This window comes from Camellia sinensis, chromosome 9, assembly GCF_055761805.1.
Source record: "Camellia sinensis isolate YWXY chromosome 9, ASM5576180v1, whole genome shotgun sequence".
Lineage (NCBI taxonomy): Eukaryota > Viridiplantae > Streptophyta > Magnoliopsida > Ericales > Theaceae > Camellia > Camellia sinensis.
In genome coordinates this window covers 187,550,071-187,569,562 of record NC_138969.1, presented here as the reverse complement: position 1 = coordinate 187,569,562, position 19,492 = coordinate 187,550,071, and the positions used below count along the sequence as shown (strand labels likewise).

At 43.0% G+C, this 19,492-nt stretch overlaps 2 long non-coding RNA genes across 2 annotated transcripts; both read left to right on the top strand.

The window, feature by feature from the left end:
- The first annotated feature begins 1,711 nt into the window (after positions 1–1,711).
- Positions 1,712–7,510, top strand: LOC145789032 (uncharacterized). Its single transcript, XR_014341391.1, has 3 exons — positions 1,712–6,326; positions 6,452–6,703; positions 6,869–7,510. It is a non-coding gene; the product is annotated as an uncharacterized LOC145789032 (long non-coding RNA).
- Positions 7,511–7,659: 149 nt separating this feature from the next.
- On the top strand, positions 7,660–9,365 carry LOC114305648 (uncharacterized). The gene is made up of 4 exons (XR_003644435.2): positions 7,660–7,817; positions 7,915–8,463; positions 8,548–8,634; positions 8,844–9,365. It is a non-coding gene; the product is annotated as an uncharacterized LOC114305648 (long non-coding RNA).
- The last annotated feature ends 10,127 nt before the right edge of the window (positions 9,366–19,492 follow it).

The following is a 19,492-nucleotide window of genomic DNA, read 5'->3' as shown; positions in this document are numbered from 1 at the left end:
TGTGTAGAAAGTGTATATTATGTGTGTAAATAGAAACTCCCAATAAGATTGACAACACAAAACTAGGACACAAATCAACAAAAGATCCTCACAATCCGAGGGCAAGATTCAGGATCCCCTCGTAACCATGGCTAAGTCCAAAAGTAAAAAAACCACATGAGGTGAGCTGTAGGCTTGACTCCTTCAACTTGGTCACCAAAAAATCTTCCAAAAGGCTTCGAACAAGGGCAAAACATCGCGACAGGAAAGAATGAAGTACAATCCTAAGAGGCTGCAAACAATAAATATACAATTGAGGTGAGAAGAATATAATGGAATTTGAGCAGACGAGATCACGAGGGAGTAAGGGGAGCACTAGCGTGAATTTCAAAAAATCCAGACTTGAATCCATTGATTTATCTAGTAACTATTTGTAGACTCGACTTTCTTCGCGCCCCTCTTTTCGGAGTGGCTCGAATAGATCCTACAGTTCGGACTCCTGTCACGGTTTTGAATCTAATCTCACAAAGTGCAATGCGAGACTGATAAACACCAAAGAGTCCAATCCGTAAAATCCTTTTGGAAAATCGATTTTGAATCAAATAATGCCAAAACTGGACTACTTTGGCAAATTATAGAGTCGCCACCTAAATATTTTATTTTTGAAAAAATTTAGGAAACCTTGACTCATGCCAAAGGCCATGTGTCCGTCATCACCAAAGTTGCCTTAGCTCGGGAACTTAGATACGAGAGGAGAAGGTCCTGAAATGAGCATCCCCGTTCGCCCGATCAAAGATCGGCCTCTACTATCATGATATGTTGTTTCATAAACCTCATGTGTTCTTATTTCGGTTATTAGCTAACTTTACTATGTGATGCACACAAAGCAAGTATAGACTAAGTCGCAAGACTTGGAACAAATTCGACTCGTGTTTGTTTTCGAAAATAGTTTGAAAATGCCACTCGCAAGTGGGTTAAAGCGTGGATTTGCGACCCTTAAGTGGGCTTAAAACATGATTTGCCACTTCGCAAAGTGGGCTTAAAACATACATTCATTGAATTGTTCCAATTCAAGCAACAAGCCTTCATCCATAGGCATTCGTGCAGTTAATCATTTAAGCAAATATCCTCATGGAAAGCATGCTAATCATGGCAACACTCACACTCATGCAAGTATGCTAAAGCGTAAAACTTACAGTGTATTCCAAGCCAAAACAAATGCTAGTTAGAAATCATGCATGATCTCAACTATACAAAATGCCTAATGCGACACTTGCAATAATGCAATTAAGTAGGCTCAACTATCTAAGATGGCACATGAATGAGACAATTTGATAACTTGCTTTGAAACACGTATTCAAATAAGTATTGAATTGACAATGCAGTTTGAATGATGCGCCGAACCCGGTGCATGCAAGACAAATGAATGATGCAAACATGCAAGCATAAGGTATGCTAATCAAAACGTGCCCTAATCTAACCATCGAAAGCGGTTAAATAAAAGGGAAAAAGACGTGGGGTTGGAAGACATGCACACACACGCACACTTATTACAACATTACGCCCTCTCGAAGGAGGGTTTGAATGAATGAGCTAAGGTACACTAAGTTAAGCTAATTAAACTAAACAACTAATTAACTAATTAGACTAATTATTACACAACAAAATAAAGAAATAGCTAAGCTAAGCTACTTAATTATTACAATACTTAACTAATTAGGAAACTAATTAATTAAATTAAAAATTCATACTAACTAACAAGTAAAGCATCAAACTACACTGTCTCAGCTTTGCTTTGGAAGTTGAACATGCATGCATTCGGTTTTCGCCTTGTAAAGTCCACAAGTTTGCTCTTGAGAGGTTCTGTTTGCAGGGTTACTCCAAGAACTTTCTGCTCCACCTTACCAAACCAATGCTGAAGAATGCACCAGTGACTTGCTGGCCATGAGAGCTTGCTGCCGGCCAAAGACAGGCACTGCCGACCAAAAATGTAGCACTGCCGGCCATCAGTGAGCCACTGCCGGCCACTGGTGTGCTGAATTGTCATACTGTAACAGAGCACAAACAGAGGAAAATGAAGGGGTTTCCAAGGATATGTTTGTACTGTGTCCCTCCTTATCATCTCAAAACATTAAAGGAGTGGCACTCTTTGATCCAAAACCACCAATCAAGCATTTTCAATGCATAATGGCCAAAGATCTAAGTTGTACACTTTCAATAAATGCACAAAACAAGACTCTAGACCACCACCCTATCATGCATGATCAAGGGTCATGGAGACAAAGGAGATTGGCTCATTTCATCACTTCAAGTATGAAATGGACGAATCTACCTTGTGTTCAATATAACGTCCGATTGAACACAATGCAATGCAAACACAACACGCTTATCTTAGTTATGTTTTACTTGTCCAATTCTTGTTTTCACATTTTCACATTACCAAGCCATTCTTTATTCAATTTGTCCAAGGTGATTGTCCTCTAATAAGAGAGGGGCCAACCAAAGTATGGTTTAAGACATAAGAGAGACCATGCCTTTGGCTAGTAGAAACCGTCAAAAGAAGGTTAAAACCATTGAGCACAAACTCTATCTCAAGCTTAAACACAATCATAGGGTTAACCAACCCTCAAAGCAAATGAAAAAATGAAGAAATGAGGGAAGTTGTAGAATTTTTAGTGCTGAAATGCAATGCAAAAGACACTAAATCATGCAAGCAACACATGCAAGACATGCTTAATGGTCAAAAGCAATAAACTAGTGAAGATCACTATACTAGTGGCATGCAATATCAAGCTCAAATGACCAAACTAGCTCTGGACAAAGCTTTAATATGCCAAAACAGTGGCTAAAACATGATGAGATGGAAGCATGAAAAGCAAGAAAATCATGCTCATGTGTTGGTTTACAAACAAGACACAAAGCACAACTCTCAAAAGCAATGAAAGAGTGGAATATGTGAGAGTGTGACAGAGATAAACGTACTAAAATTACATGTTAAATGATGCTATGGCATGCAATCAACTCAAGCAAAGCATGTTAGAGGCCTTAAAACAATGAGCTAGTAAAGGCTTTTTCACTACAACCATGCAAGATGAAGCTCATATGACCAAAGCAACCCAAAACAGAACTAAAACATGCTAAATCAGTTGCAAAAACCTGTTGAGATCAAGTCTCAAAAAGATAGAAAAACATGCTCACATGTTAAGCCATCTATACATGCAAACAAGAGACAAGGAGGGGAGGCCACCCCCTCATATTTTGGACCTCAAACCCAAGTTTTTACCACTGAAAAACTTCTGAGTTTTAGTAGTTAAAAGGCCAAAACAATGTTGTTTTAAAAGCTTGAAAAGCGGCACAAGAGGCTTCATAAGCCAAAGAGCAAAAAAAGGAAACCACCCCCTAACTCAACAAGACTCAAACCACCATTTTAAAACCTTAAAAACCAAGTTTTTTTATGGTTGAAAAACCAGGTCAAAGTGGTGTAAAAAGATGGCCAAGTAATTAATTAAAACAAAGCTTAAAAAAGGTAAGCTTATACCTTTGAAGCATAGCAACAAAACAGCTACAACTCTGAGCTAAAACCAACCTCAAGAGCTCAAACAAGGCCTCCAAGAACCTCAGTTCCAAGGTGAAGGTGTTTGGCTAAGGGTGTCTTTGCAAATGTATAGAGAATTCCTACTTTCAAGCACAAAATATATATATATATATATATATATATAGAGAGAGAGAGAGAGAGAGAGAATTCTAGAGAGAGTGAGAAAGAGAAATTTTGCTCACAAAATTTTTGTAACCCTTTGCATGCAAGAGGAAGACCCCTATATATAGAAGACACAAAATCCTCTTGAAAAGATCCAACCATCCACGTGTAAGCAGATGCTCCAATCTGTGCAAATAGCTGTCAAAAAAATATCTAAAAATATCTACTGATGCACTGGTGGCCGGCCGGCCATCAGTGATGGCCGGCAGGGCACATCAATGGCTAGCAGGCCAAAGTCCATGGCCGACAGTGCCCAAAAGTGGCCGGCAGTGCTCCAAAAGCAACATTCTAAAAGGACCAAAACATGGTCCAAAAATGAGATTGAACTGATGCAGGGTTTAGAAAGATCAAATCTGGGGCGCTCCGCCACGAAGTTCGAGCGCTCGACGAGCAATCAGACTCGTCATTGAATGTACCTACGAAAACATCCAAGTCTTGAGGACGGTCAAAAATGGGTTGTCTACAGTTGCCCCTCTTTGACAGAACTCGAAAGTCATGAAATGACGGGAGTAAATGTCAAAACCCGGAGACTACCCATTTTTGACAAGGCCGCAAGACTTAGACAGACATTCAAGATAATAATATAAATGCGCCCGCAGGTTAGGGCAAAATGCAAATGATATGCACGATGCCGAACATAACTTATGATCATGCAACGAGGGCTATAATGAAACATCTGGATGCAAATGTTATGCAAAGAAATGCTACAGCAAACTCGTACATAAGCAAGTTAACACAAACCAAACTACATTTCATGCAGAAAGGATGTAAGAAAACTACGCAATCTTAACTGCGCCTCACGCAGAAAAGGTAAAGAATAACAATCATCGGGCGCACCCGAGGCAGCAAACAAGATCCCAACACGTGGCACACGCGAGGAAAGAAGTAGTGATAACAAGTGAAACACATCCAACCATTATGCAACCGAAACAAAGAGCAGTATAGGCATCGAAATCCGTCCAGATGCATTTAACCAAAGCGTCCTAGCGCACCACACGTGAGAGGAAAAAGAGAACGGTGTAAACACCGAAGAGTGGTATAAACATTGGGGCACGTCCCAATGTTTCTAACCAAAACAAGGTGGTATAAGCGTCAGACACACATCCCAAACGCTTCTAACCGGGGGAGCGATATAAACATCGGGCACTCATCCCAAGTGTTTCTAACCAATGGGGTGGTATAAGCGTCGGACACACATCCCAAACGCTTCTAACCGGGGGGAGGTTATAAGCATCAGGCACACAACCCAATACTTCTAACCAAAGCAAGGTATAAGCGTCGGGCACACGTCCCAAACGCTTCTAACCAAAGGGGTGATATAAACATCGGGCACACAACCCAATGCTTCTAACCAACGGGGTGGTATAAGCATCGGGCACACAGTCCAAACGTTTCTAACCAAATGGGTGGTATAAGCGTCGGGCACACGGTCCAAACACTTCTAACCAACAAGAGAGGTATAAACACCGGGCGTACCCGAATGTTTCTAACCAAAGCAAGGAAGTATAAACACCGGGTGTATCGGAATGTTTCTAACCGATGAGTTATAAACATCGGGCGTACCCGAATGTTTTTAACCAACGAGGAGGTATAAACACCAGGTGTATCCGAATGTTTCTAATTGAAGCAAGGATGGTCAAAGGACAGGAATGATCTTACCTGGGTTCTTCTAGATGGACCGCACATACAATATTATCCGGTTGCACCAGATTTGAATGAACCGTAGATACAATATCGTGCCTGCACAAGGAAGAAACTTAACAGGTACAATGCAATACAAATGCATATTCCATGCAAGATGAATAACCGTAATCCAAATGTTAGAGGCATGCTTCTGTGCACAACATGCGAGAAACAAAACAGAGGCATATTCTATGCACAATAATCAATGATACATATTCAATGCAACATGCATACTCTGTGCAAACATGATAATGCATGTTCTATGCAACGATAAAAGCAATGCACATTTTATGCAATGACAAAAGCATGTTTGCTAAAGACGACTCAAAGGCAACCTCCGATGTACTTCTCAGAAGAGTTCCAACATGTTAAAAAGGATACACCTTGTTCGTGTTGATGAGCGATGACCATCGTGCATTGGAAATACGATTCTGAGCTTCCGTGAAGACATTCTGAGTCAAACACTGAGCATACCTTGTACTTATCAAAATCCAAGGACACCAATCAAATAAATAGAGTCATAGGAAGCTTGTGGAAGCCGGCCGGCCATCAGGGGAGGCCGCCGGCCCCCTGCCGGCCATTGGTAAGCGCTGCCGGCCACCAATATACAAGTGCCGACCATCGATGGCAAATTGGGGCAAATTTGTCCTTTCACCCTTGGGTCTTTAAAAACAAGTGAGGGCACTTCATTTCCTCACAAACCCTTGCACAAAAGTCTTCTCCTTTACTCTCTAGGTACTCCTTCTCTCTAGATCCACAGGTTCCACGCATTTTCCAACACCCTAAAAACATTTTCTTCACTAAAAGCCTCTAGTTCTCTTCACTTTGAACCAATCAGAATTTGATTTTGACGCTTCTTTCGTCATTTCCACCGTTCTAGGCTCATTCCCCTCGAGTTTCTTCCAAGGTTAGTACACTTTTTCGGGTTTTGACTTTCTTTAACTTTTTTCTCTTTGAGGGTTGACTTTTTCAAAGTTTCACTATTTTTTTTTCATTTTTTCCTCATTTTTGCTTCTCTTGCATATATTTCAGATGGTAGATGATATCCCACATGACAAGGCTATCCCCGCGCTTCCTCCGGTAGAGTTTGAGGCAGACTTTGAGGCCGAGCTGGAGCCATTACCGCCGAGCATACGCCCTTTTGATCCAGCGAGGTACCATCCCGAGACTCATATAGTGCCCACTGCAAGAGGCATCAAGGCCTTCACTGACTTCGCTGATGATGCGCCAGATGACCTTTTACTGAGGGAGCCAACATCTCATTTGTCAGCTATCGTCATAGAGGTACAAACACTGTTTTTTGCAATATTACCCTTAGCTATTTGCATTTCTTGCACTGTTTTGATCTGATTGCATAGACTGCATTGATCTGACTGCACTATCATCACTGCTTTGTATTCAACTGTACTTTCATTGCTCGATCTGATTATATCTCATGCATTACCACAGGACGGGTCTCGCTTTTTCAGAGGCTACGGTACGACGACCGCTCGAGACTAGTACAGCGAGCTCCCGGTTAGAGTCCGCGACATTATTGACGAGACAGGCTTCGGTCTCTTCTGCTCTAGCCTGATGCAGGTTGTAGCGAGCCGCCCTCTCTTAGGGGCTTTAGTGGAGAGGTGGAGAGACACCACCAACTCCTTTAATTTCTCCACCACGGGGGAGATGACAATGACTCCTTACAACTTCGCCATGATCACTGGCTTAGGCGTAAGGGGTGATCCGATCCCTCTCGAGCCTGATATGGAAGAGTAGGAGGCAGTATGGGTTGCACTGCTTGGGGCACACCCATCGACATTTCGAGCGGGCATGGTCTAGTATAGTTGGTTCGAGAAGCAGTATAGGGGGTCTGAGCCCGAGACATTCGAGGAGGCAGAGCAGTACGCGAGGGGCTTTCTCATGTTCCTTTTCGGTACCACCTCGTTTTCGAACATGTGGAATACCGTGGGCCTATACTTGCTGAGCGCATTGGTAGTACTCCATCGAGTTCAGTTCTACGACTGGGGCAGAGCCGGCCTCACCACCTTGTACGAATAAATGAGCTCAACTTCTCGCATGAGTGGGAGCTTAATCGGCGGCTACTGGTGGGCTTGGGAGGTACACGACTTAGTTCCCCATTTTCACTTTACATTCTCTGCTCAGCATTCCTTACTTTACATTGGTTCAACACATGTACTTTCTGCTTTGCATTTTCTGTATCTGCCCATACACTGTATTGATCACATTTTCCTTGCAGCTGTGGATGTACGCATACTTCCTGGCTCTTGCTCCAGAGCCTATAGAGGAGACTTCGGCGGCAGTCTCATTTTCTCAAGTATACCACGGCCAGCTCTGCCGTAAGACCCGGGAGAACTTCATGTTTTTCCACGAGTACTTTGACGTGGTTATGGCACACGAGGTAACTCAAAACAAAGCTGTTCTGCTTTTCAATCAACTTGATACACCCATTAATCTATTGACAATGACTAATCATCTGTTCATTTTCTTATTCTCAGATCACATGGCAGCCGTGGGACGCGATACCATTGGGGCTTCGAGCCCAGTATGACACAGCTATGGTCATCACTCGCCACCATGTCCTTCTCGAGGGCCCGATCTACCGCGCTTAGTTCTTGGGCGAGTGTTTCACACATCAGACTTTAGGACTGCCTGCCCCATTCATACCGATGGCGCCTCCAGTATCCATGAGAGAGACACATAGACTTTCTGTTGAGGAGGTGATCCAGTTTATGGTAGGGCTGGAGGCGAATTACTTCTGTGTAGAGGGCTACTATGCGACTTTCATCCAAACATATCTGATGCCGCCACTGACCGGCGTTCGCGGTGGTGAGGGAGTGAGAGCTCCAGCTGCGAGAGAGAGAGGCAGAGGGGCCAGAGCCACCAGGTCCCGTGGCAGAAGAGATTCCGGGGAGAGACAGAGAGTGAGATGGCCAGAGCTGCCTACTACATTGACTTGCTGGGGACGTTCTGGAGAGACCTATCAGATTCCCATTGAGCCCGCACTAACCGGTCACGAGCTTGTCGGAGTTCGAGGCCTGACCCCGGTATGTTCCATACTTTACATTTTGCACATTCAATTCATTTCACTTATGCTTTATAGACCATTGATCATCTCAACACATTTATAGGCATCCATAGTGTACGCCGGGTAGGCTCTCGAGCTAGCAGCTTCTTTGATGGGGATGGTTCAGACATTCAGCCTCTACAAGATTCCGGTAATTTCCTTCAGTTTGCACTTCATGCCATGAAATTCTCTACTAATGCATTAGCATTTTAACTATTCCACAATACACTGATCTGATTCATTGCATGAAAACACTGCATAGATACACTACTCCCATACACTGCATATATACACTGCATCCGATATACTACACTTGATATACACCACAACTAATGTATTCTGACAAATTACCTTTTTCAGATCCCTTTTCAGACCCCAGCTTTGCCAGATGCCCCAACAGGAGCCGCAGCAGGACCTTCAGTGCCTCCTCCAGCAGTAGAGAGGAGAGGCAGATAGGCTCTAACACGCAGCCGAGGTAGAGCTAGGGGCACCCACAGTGAGAGTGGCCCTTCAGAGCCCATTCTGGGCGATGATGATGATAAGACGAGCAAGGGTGAGGAGGCTGCGAGCCCACAGTTAGAGTCATCTGAGGATGTGGATGGCGACGCCAGCTTAGATTCTGCCAGTAGTGCGGCTAGAGAGGCTGAGGAGGACTTCGGTTCAGACTCTGATCCAAATTCAGATAGCGGTGCCGATGGTGATAGTGCTCCAGAGTTTGCTCCGCCGAGGAAGAGGATGATGAGGGCCTCTCGAGCTTGAGATAGTTGGCACTGATTTAGATACTTTTTGCTTTGTTTTTTTTTTTTTGCTATTAGTGTTAGCACATTGCATAGCCTTAGGCAGTTTTATTTTCTTAAAACTTGTACTCTTGTGCAAAAAGTGACCATGATTGGAATGAAAACTCAGCTTTTGATTAAAAAGGTGTTGCATTTTGTATTTTGAGCATCGCATAACATCGCACAGCATGAAAATGAGATTTATTTTTTTTGAAAACTGCACATTCAAATTGCATTGCCTTAGTCAGGTAGTGAACCAACTAACAATTGAAAGAACAAAACAATTCGATAAAAGGCTTTGACAGGGTAATCAAATGTAAATACAACTCGATAAGCAAGCAACAACTCAATAAACAACATAAATACAACTCAATAAACAAAACCAAGCGATTACAACTTAAATAAACATGCTCAAGCCCAAAAGGACCAAAACAAGACCTCAACAGGTACACATAACGGAATTCCACTGTAGGAAACAACTGAATCTTCACAAAGGAGGTCATTAAGCCTGAAAGGAGGCTGCCGATCATGAAGGATGGCCTGCTGGCCATCATTTCTCTCTGCTGGGCATCAATGTGCCCCTGCCGACCATCAATGAGCCCATGCCGGCCATCAATGAGCCACTGCCGGCCATCGATGAGCCGTACCTCCGAAACGTTGACACCTGGCCTTCACTCACTGCCTTATCTTCTACAAAAGCTCCAGCTTCATGGTTTCTTCATTTCAGCTCTATTTTTGCCCCAAATGAAACCATTATTTGCCGAAAAACTCTCCGATTGGATTATAACTTTAGATGGCTCGGAAAAGCTGAATTTCTAGGGTTTTGGGATAAACGCACTATTCCTGCTCAGTCGTACTCCACTGTGTTTTTCGTTCCTCCATGCCGCAGCCAGATGTTGGAATCCAGTTACACATGTTTTTAGCTTCGGGGGACAAGAGATATGCCCCACAATCGAAGGATTCCAAGCTTTGATGGAATCTCGTCGTGATGAGGAGATCTTGCCCAATCTCGTTTTGGCCACATTCAAGCCTTAGGAAGGATGTGTGGGCTCACTTTGCATGATGTCCGATCTTTTCACAAAGGGGAGTTGGACATCCCAAGCTTGATTCATCGGTTTTCTGACGCCGGCGACTGCGGTGACCGTCTTTGGCAAGGTTTTCGGCAGCATGCCCTCTGCTTGTGTATGTTGGCCCATTTTCTGCTTGCCCCTGGTTTTGGAGGGTCCAGCATTCGCTTGATCGAAGTTGCCCAAGGCTTGAAAGAGGGCAAGAGCTGTATTGGCTTAACACTAGCCAAGACTTTGATGGGTTTGGATGCTTTCCATTGCCGAGAAACAGCCAAGTTTGCAGGGAGTCCACTACTCTTGCAGGTAATGTTTCCCACCCTTCTCACATGTGTTTCTCACATCACTCGGCCCTTAGGCTCTGTTTTTCTCTAAAAACCCTTTCTCACTTTTCTCTCTACGTACACCTCTCTATTCTTTTAATCTCTCTTATTTTTCATCCCTCCCCAGGTATGGTTGATGGAGAAGTTGAAAGCAGTGGACGCTTGCCCTGCGTATTTAGCGCGCGGCTATTTCTTTCACCCACGGCTATTTGATTTCCCGAACGAGAGATGGTGGTGCCATTGGATGTGCAACAAATCTGCTATTGACATTGCTTGGCGTTGCCCCTGGTTTGACTTGCCTGAGATGAGTTACAGCATGTCCCGACAGCCTGGCATTCAGTTGGTTGGTTTGACACACTGTGTCTTCTACTTTCCATTCTGATTCAGGCGTCAGTTCGGCCACGACCAGACTTGCCCGGAAGAGGAGATAGAGTACCCAGCTTCATTTTTTATCCGAGGCTCACAGCTAGCTCAGAATTCCACTACATGGAGGACAAGAGAACTTCTGACCCCCGCTCCCAATTTCAGTTATGCCCTTTCTGGCGAATGCATAGCTTGGCTTGAAGATGAGGCACAAACTGGGCCTACTTTGGCATCCGAAGCTTCCACAAGCTCTGGGAGGGGACCCAGGAATACCTGACTCAACTATGCCCCAAGTTTATTGCTTTAATCTGTACTTTCAAGTTTTGTTTTGAATGTAATAAAAAGCAACTTCAATTTGTATCAAGAGTCGGAAAACTCTATAATGAAATTAATGAAATTGAAGGTTGTGGGTACTGAAAATTTTCCTTTTGGTCCAAAAATGGTCTAAGTTGTAAAAGGGTTAATTTGAACAAAATCAACTTTTATGAAAACGTTTCAAAACCATTTTCGATAAGGATCACAACTGGACACACCAGGAATCTATCCTTGAGATGTATAACCCCAAATCCAATAACTGGAAAGTTGCCTCTTGTCTGAATAGCACTGTACTGCATTGTAACCAGCTCAGATAACAAAGACCACAACCGAACTCTTGGATGCAAAAAAGACAAAGATGACCAGAACAATCACATGGACACGGTTGATTTGGAGGTGTTTATGGCTGGACTTCAGAATGAAGTTGCCTACGTATCCCGAAGATGGGAATCAAGCCTTTACTAGTTCGGTTCGAGTTCACTCAAGTATTAACACTCTCATTTTGCGCTCTAACTTTTGCTAAGGCCACCCTTTTTGGGTTTTCAACCTTGCGAGCTCAGTTTTTCTTATTTCTAATTTTTGTGCTCTAACTTTTGCCTAGGTCGCTCTTTCAGGTTTTCGGCCTAGCGAGCCACTCAGGGATAGTATTTCTTCAACTTGTCCATGTTCACTGGTTGGGAGAATTCGAGGCCATCCAGGTCCATAAGAATGACAGCTCTACCCGACCAAATAGATTTGATGATGTAAGGACCAGTCCAATTAGGTCTGAACTTGCCCCTAGGGTTGTGGATAGGAGCTTGGTTGTCTTTGAGCACCAAATCCCCTTCTTTCAAATTCCTAGACTTAATCTTCTTGTTGAAAGCCCTAGCAATTCTTCGTTGATAACCTTGGATGTGATATAGTGCTTTCAGCCTCCTCTCGTCGAACAGCATAAGTTCTTCGAACCTGCCTTGCTGCCAATCTAGTTCTGCTATCTGGCACTCAGCCATTACTCGCAGCGACGGGACCTCAACTTCGATCGGCAGAACAGCCTCCATCTTGTAAACTAGAGAATACGGAGTTGCCCCAATAGAAGTCTGAATTGATGTTCTATAGCCCCAAAGAGCAAATGGCAGCTTATCTAGCCAGTCCGTGTAGGTTTCCACCATCTTCTGTAGAATGTGCTTGACGTTCTTGTTGGCGGACTCAACAGCTCCGTTGGTTTGCAGTCGATATGGGGATGACTTATGAAAAGCCACGTTGTATTTCTCCAACAAGTCGATCACTTCTTTCTTGAAGTGGGAACAATTGTCTGAGATGATCTCATTCGGGACCTCTTAGCGACAGATAATGTTATTCCTGATGAACTTAGCTACGTGTGACGCTTTCAGCACTGCATAGAATTGGGCCTTGACCCACTTTATAAAGTAGTCTATCACCACCAGGATGTACTCATGCCCATTTGACCCCTTTGGAGTAACTGCCCCAACAACATAAATTCCCAAGACTGAAAATAGCCACGGCGAAGTCATGTTATACAGCTTCAACGGCGGGATGTTCATGCGATTTGCGTGGATCTGACACTTGTGGCATCGCCGAACAAAACCGACGCAATCCTCATCCATGGTCGACCAGTAGTAACCCTGTCTGAGAATCTTCCGAGCTAGCATTACTCTACTCATGTGCTATCCGCACTCTCCTCCATGGATGGCCTCCATTAGGCGCTTTGACTCTTCAGCATCAACACACAGTTTATGCATTCCCAAATGGCCCCGTTTGTATAATTTACCCCCACAGATGATAAACTGAGCAGCCATTCGTCGTATTGCCCTTTTATCTTTGGCATTTGCCCCTAGTGGATAAGCTTCCTTTTCCAAGAAGTTCCAGATGTCATGATACCATGGGTTCTGATCTTGTACTTCATCTATTGCGGTAATCAGCTCGTAGGTCGGCACATACCTCTGTTCAATGATGATTGGACACATCCAAACTCCCAAAGGGATGTCTATCATGGAAGATAGAGTTGATAAAGCGTCAGCAAACCTGTTGCTCTCTCTTAACAAATGCCTGATGGTTAGCTTCTCAAACCTAGAAATCAAAACATCTAGAGTTCGCTGATAGATTTTCATCCTTTCTTCCTTAACCTTCCAATCTCCTTTCGCTTGAGACACAACTAGGTTCAAGTCCCCAATGACGTCCAACCGTTTTGCCCCTAGTTCTAGGGCGGCTTCCAAGCCAGCGATACATGGCACGTATTCTACTACATTGTTCGATACCTTGAACTGAAGTTTGAAAGCTAAAGGTATGTGGGAATTGTCGAGTGCTATCAACAACACCCCTATCACATACCCGTACTGATTAGACGCTCCGTCAAAGTACATAGTCCAAATCTCTTCTTCGACTTGCAGAATGGCCTCATCTGGGAATAGATACTCTGCTGCTTCGTCTCCATCCACTGGGCGATCGACTAGGAACTCTGGTACCGCTCTCTCCTTCATAAACTTGCAAGCCATGTACTTCAAATCAAATTCAAAAAAAAGAAGCAACCAACGGGCTAGCCTACCTGTAAGCGCTGATTTCTCGTACAGATATTTCATGGGATCCAATCTCGAAACCAGTAGCACGGAGTGAGCTAACAAGTAGTGCCTCAACTTCCTGGTAGGTGTAGACTCAACTTTCTTCGCGCGCCCCCCTTTCAGAGAGGCGCGAATTGGTCTAACTGCAGTTTGGACTCCTGTCACGATTCTGAATCTAATCTCACAAAGTGCAATGTGAGACTGATAAACACCAAAGAGTTCAATCCGACAAATCATTTTGGAAAATTAGATTTTGAATCGAATAATACTAAAACTGGACTACTTTGCCAGATTACAAAGTCGCCACCTAAATATTTTGTTTTGGGAAATTTAGGAAGCCCTGACTCGTGTCAAAGGCCACGTGTCCATCATCACTAAAGTTGCCTCAGCTCAAAAACTTGGGTACGAGAGGGGAAGGTCCTGAAATGAGCACCCCCGCTCACTTGATCAAAGGATCGGCCTCTACTAAGCATGATATGTCGTTTTAAAAATGCATGTGTTCTTATTCTGATTATTATCTATCTTTACTATGTGACAAGCACAACATACAAGTATAGACTCAATCACGAGAATTGGAACAAAACAATTCATGCTTATTTTTGAAAATGGTTTGAAAGTGCTACTCGCAAGTAAGCTAAAACGCAGATTTGCCACCCTCAGGTGGGCTTTAAAACATGATTTTGCCACTTCGCAAAGTGGGCTTAAAACTCACAATCATCGAGTTGTTTCAATTCAGGCGATCAAACCTTCACCCACAGGCATTCATGCAGTTAATCACTTAAGAAAATAGCCTCATGGCAAGCATGTTATCATGTCAACACTCACACTCATGCAACTATGCTAAAGCGTAAACACTTACAGTGTACTCCAAGTCAAAACAGAAAACTTGTTAGAAACAATGCATGATCCTAACTATACAAGATTGTAGACCGCCCGAACTCGCTCCGCGCGCCCCCCTTTCGGAGAGGACGCGAATTAGGTTCTAGTTACTACAGTTCGGACTTCTGTCATGGTTCTGAATCTAATCTCACAAAGTGCAATGTGAGACTAATAAACACCAAAGAGTCCAATCCGGCAAATCATTTTGGAAAATCAGCTTTTGAATCAAAAATTGCCAAAACTGGACTGCTTTGCCAGATTACAGAGTCGCCACCTAAATATTTTATTTTTGAAAAAATTAGGAAACCCTGACTCGTGCCAAAGGCCACGTGTCTGTCATCACCAAAGTTGTCTCAGCTTGGGAACTTAGGTACGAGAGGAGAAGATCATGAAATGAATACCCCTGCTCGCCCGATCAAAGATCGGCATCTACTAAACATGATATGTTATTTTAAAAACACATGTGCTCTTATTCCGGTTATTAATCTAACTTACTATGTGATGCGCACATCATACAAGTATAGACTCAATCACGAGAATTGGAACAAAACAACTCATGTTTGTTTTTTAAAATGGTTTGAAAGTGTTACTCGTAAGTAGGCTAAAGCGCGGATTTGCCACCCTCAAGTGGGCTCAAAACATGATTTGCCACTTCGCAAAGTGGACTTAAAACTCACAATCATCGAATTGTTCCAATTCAGGCAATCAAGCCTCCACCCACAAGCATTCATACAGTTAATCACTTAAGCAAATAGCCTCATGGCAAGCATGCTATCATGGCAACACTCACACTTATGCAAGGATGCTAAAGCGTAAACACTTACAGTGTACTCCAAGTCAAAATAGAAAACTAGTTAGAAATCATGCATGATCCTAGCTATACAAGATGCCTAATGTAACACATGCAATAATGAAACTAAATAGGCTCGACTATCTAAGATGGCATATGAATGCAACACTTGATAACATGCTTTGAAACACGTATTCAAGTAAGTATTGAAATACAATGCAGTTTGAATGATGCGCCGAGCCCGGTGCATGCAAGACAAATGAATGATGCACGCATGCAAAGCATAAGGTATGCTAATTGAAATATGCCCTAATCTAACCACCGAAAGCGGGTAAATAAAAGGGAGAAAGAAGTGGGGTTGGAAGACATGCACACATACACGCACCCTTATTACAACATTATGCCCTCGCGACGGAGGGTCCAAATATAAGCTAAGCTAAGCTACTAATCTAATTAAGCTAATTAGACTATTACAAACCAAAAGGAATAACTAGTAAACTACTTACTAATTATTACAACAATTAACTAATTAACAAATTAATTAATTTACAAATTCAAGCTAACTAACAAGTAAAGCTTTAAATCTATGCTGCCTCGGCTTTGTTCGAAGAAGTAGAAGATGCATGGTCAGTTTTCGCTCGAAAAGCTCTCCGAATTGCTCTTTAGAGGCTCTGTTTACAAGGTGTCTTCAAGAACTCTCTGCTAAAACTTACCAAATCCATGCTGAGGAGTACACCAATGGCCTGCCGACCATGGGGAGCTGCTGCCGGCCACCTGCCTGCCAAAGATGGGCCTCTGCCGGCCAACAATGCAAGGGTGCCGGCCATCAATGTGGCACTGCCGCCCACTGGTGTGTTGTGACACCAAGCTACAACAGAACACAAAATAGAGGAAAATGGAGGGTCTCCCAAGAACATGTCTGTGTTGTGCCACTCCTTATCATCTCAAAACATCAAGGGAGAGGCACCATTGGATCTAAAACCATCAATCAAGCATTTGGAATGCATGATGGCCAAAAATCCAATCTTGTACACATTCAATAAATGCAATGCAAACAAGACACTAAGACCACAGCCTTATCATGAGTGATCAAAGGCAATGGAGACAAAGAGAATTGGCTTATTTTCATCACTTCAAGTATGAAATGAACCAATTCATCTTCCGATTGAAGACTATGCAATGCAAATAACATGTTTATCTTGGCATGTTTTACTTAGTTGATTTTGTTTACACATTTAGATTACCAATCAATTTCTTAACCGGTTAAGTTCAATTGTGAAAGTCCTCTAATAGGAAAGATGGTAGATATTTCAATGTTAAAGTGGCATGCACAAGACTCTATCGTGTAAGCAATGCATGCAAGACATGTTAAGGGCCCAAAACACTAAGGCTAGTGAAGAGCATCATACAAGAGGCATGCAATATATAGCCTAAACAACCACACCAGCTCTGGACAGAGCTCAATCACGCCAAATTAGAGGCTAAGACATGCTAAAATTGAAGCTCAAAGGACTAGACAAACATGCATACATATTAGGCCACAAACAAGGCACAATACACAACCCTCAAAAGCAATGAAGGAGTGAAGTGTGTAAGAGTAAGACTACACTATATACACTGAAATCATGTGAGAAATGAGGCTAAGACATGCAAACAACTCAAGCAAAGCATGTCAAGGGCCTTAAAACTCAAAGCTAGTGAGCAAGATTACACTAGGGCTATACAAAGCAAGTCTCATATGATCAAGACCACCCAAAACAGAGTTCAAGCATACCAAAACATGGGCAAAAACATGCTGGAGTGTAGCCAAAATAAGCTAGAATGATGGGCTAAAGCATCAAGCATACAAGGCTAATTAGCAAGATTACACTACAAGTATAAGAAGCATGAAAGAAGTGGCCAAGCCAACTAAAACCAGAGCTCAAGCATGCTGAAATAAAGCCAAAAATATGCTGAGATCAAGTCAAGAGATGGTAGAAACACATGCTCAACTACTAAGCCATTAACACAAGCAAACAAAACACAAGAAGAGGGGATGACCCCCTCCTATTTTAAGCCTCAAAACCAACTTTCTACCACTAAAATTCCTCTGAGTTTCAGTGGTAGAAAGGCCAAGCAAAGATCAATACAAAAACTTAGAAATGTGGCTCAAGAGGCTTGATCACCCCCTAACTACACAAGACTCAAACCAACATTTTAAAGCCTTGAAAACAAAACTTTTTTTAGACAAAAACCCGCTTCAAAGTTGTATACAAAGATGGCAAAGCTATGAACTAGAACAAAGCTTAGAAAGAGGTAGGTTCTTACTCTTGTAGCACCGCAACAAAACAGCAGGCTTCTGAGCCAAAACCGAGCCAAAACCACTCCAAGAAGCTCAAACAAGGCCTCCAAGAACCTCTAGTCTAAGGCTAAGGTGTTTAACTAGGTGTTCTAGTGCAAATATGTGAAGAAAACACACTTCTAAGCACTATAGAGCACAATATATATATAAAGAGAGAGAGAGAGAGAGAGAGAGAGAGAGAGAGAGAGAGATTTTGTTTCTAAAATTTTTGAACCCCCAAATAGGAGGAAAGGCCTCCCCTTATATAGGCAATGCAAGCAAAAGCTTGCTTCCATCCCTCCATATGGAGGATGGCTCAGTAAGCCACAGTTGGCTCAAAAGATCTGAGAAAATATCTACTGAAAATTTGGTGGCCGGTAGTGCCTCATTGATGGCCGGCAGGGCAAAGCCCATGGCTGGCAGCCCTCTCTGATAGCCAGCAGGCCATCAAGGACACCACAAAGAAAAGACCAACACATGGTCCAAAAATGAGACTGAATAGAAATAGGGTTTGGAAGGATCAAACCTGGAGCATTCCGTCGCGAAAGTTAGACACTCGACGAGCAATCAAACTTGTTGCTGGATGAACCTACAGGAACATCCAAGTCTTGAGGACGGTCAAAAATGGGGTGTCTACAAAGATGCCTAATGCAACACATGCAATATGCAACTAAATAGGCTCGGCTATCTAAGATGGCATATGAATGCAACAATTTGATACACGTATTCAAGTAGGTGTATTGAAATACAATGCAGTTTGAATGATGCGCCGAGCCCGATGTATGTAAGACAAATGAATGATGCAAGCATGCAAGCATAAGGTATGCTAATCAAAACTAACCATCGAAAGCGGTTAAGTAAAAAGAAGAAATAAGTGGGGTTGGAAGACATGCACACACACACGCATGCTTATTATAACATTGCGCCCTTGCGAAGAAGGGTCCGAATAAATAAGCTAACTAGCTATACTAAGCTAAGCTATTTATTACAAACCAACTAATTTAACTATGCTAATCTAATTAGTTATTACAAACCGAATTGAATACTAGCTAACCTAAGCTATTTAGAATATTAAAAAATAAATTGGATGATTAATTACACAAACTAATCAAAGCAATTAAATGGCCTCGCGGGCGAGGGAAACATGCATGCATCGATTGGCGTCTGCTCGAAAATCCATTGATTTGCCGTCAATTGCCTCTGTTTGCACGTGCCTTGGTTTCTGAACATTGAACCAAACTCCATACTGCTTCTGCTCCAAAAACAGGATCATTTCTGCACAAAATTGGACTGGTGGCCGGTCGGCCATAAAAAGTGGCTGCCGGCCACCTCAACTGGCTGATCGACTAGAAAAGTGGCCGGTCAGCTACCTCAAGTGGCCGGTCGGCCACCTGCTTTTCCAGGCTTATGGTTTTGCTACAACAGAGAACAACAGAAGCACAACAATGTATCTGCAAGGAAATGTGGGTACTGCCACACTCCTCATCATTCCTCAAGCTCAAAGGAGTGTGGCGCCCGACTTTCAAGCCACCAACCAAGCATCTCAATGCATGATTGCCTAAGAACCAAGCTTGTACAAGCTTAGTGAATGCACATAAGACTCAAAGGGTCACCACCCTATCAT